The sequence below is a fragment of the Crocuta crocuta genome, unplaced genomic scaffold (genome assembly GCF_008692635.1).
Source record: "Crocuta crocuta isolate KB4526 unplaced genomic scaffold, BGI_CrCroc_1.0 scaffold737, whole genome shotgun sequence".
Taxonomy (NCBI): Eukaryota; Metazoa; Chordata; class Mammalia; order Carnivora; family Hyaenidae; genus Crocuta; species Crocuta crocuta.
In genome coordinates this window covers 1,825,674-1,826,609 of record NW_027527804.1, presented here as the reverse complement: position 1 = coordinate 1,826,609, position 936 = coordinate 1,825,674, and the positions used below count along the sequence as shown (strand labels likewise).

Genomic DNA, 936 nt, shown 5'->3' with positions numbered 1-936 from the left:
AGACAATCAAATTTATCATCATCATCACAGCATGATTAAATTGAATAGCAATCTCTTCATACCAGCTTCATGTCTATACCTCATTTGTCTTGTGTTAACTGCTCTAGTAGCTTCAATTTTGCATCCAAAATTCACTTTTCTTTTTTTGTATGTGCTGTATCACCTCATTTTGCTAAGTTTGGAAATGCTCGTTCTCATCCGGGATTAATGTCGCTGAGCCCAATCACTGGTGATAGGTTATTAACAGATTTTGGGGACGTGATATTCAATTTTTTTTTTTGTTTCAGGTAGTTAAAAATTTGGCCTTCATGATTTAAAATAGGGGCGCCTGGGTGGTTCAGTCGGTTAAGCTTCCGACTTCAGCTCNATTTCTAAGATGTATTTAAAAATGAAAATTTCCATTTAAATTACAATAAACTCTGAAGTGATTGGACTTAATTCTAATAAGATATGCTCTGAAAACAGGAAGCAAATGGGATCGTATCCTTTGTTCAGGGGATCATTTTCAAGACCAGATTTTATCTGATCTGACTTGATTGTTTATACGAGGTGTTTAGAGTTTTACCTTGTTTTTACTATTGAAGAAAACCAGTGAAATTCTCCTCAGCTATATTAACTCTTGCATGTAAAGAATTGACACAAATATCTTGCTTGGTATGCATGCAATAATTATAAAATAAACCAAACTATTATCTTTTTTTATATTTTAATCAGCACTCTGATTATTTGTTCTTTACTAGTAATGGAGGTCACTGTTGAACATTACTGTGAAATATGTCAACATAAAGACATTAGTCACATAGATGCTTTAAAAATTACTGTTTCTAAAGAAATAATAACAAAAATACTAGAAAGAACACCTACCTGATGAGTAGTTTGTGACTTCTCAGTTTGTTCATAAACTACAAATTAAAATGGAGTTTTAAACCTAATCGA

At 32.1% G+C, this 936-nt stretch overlaps 1 protein-coding gene across 1 annotated transcript in view; it reads left to right on the top strand.

Moving 5' to 3' along the window:
• The window catches only part of COL4A5 (collagen type IV alpha 5 chain), a 227,462-nt gene that overhangs the window by 202,967 nt on the left and 23,559 nt on the right, over window positions 1-936 (top strand). The window lies entirely within an intron of this gene.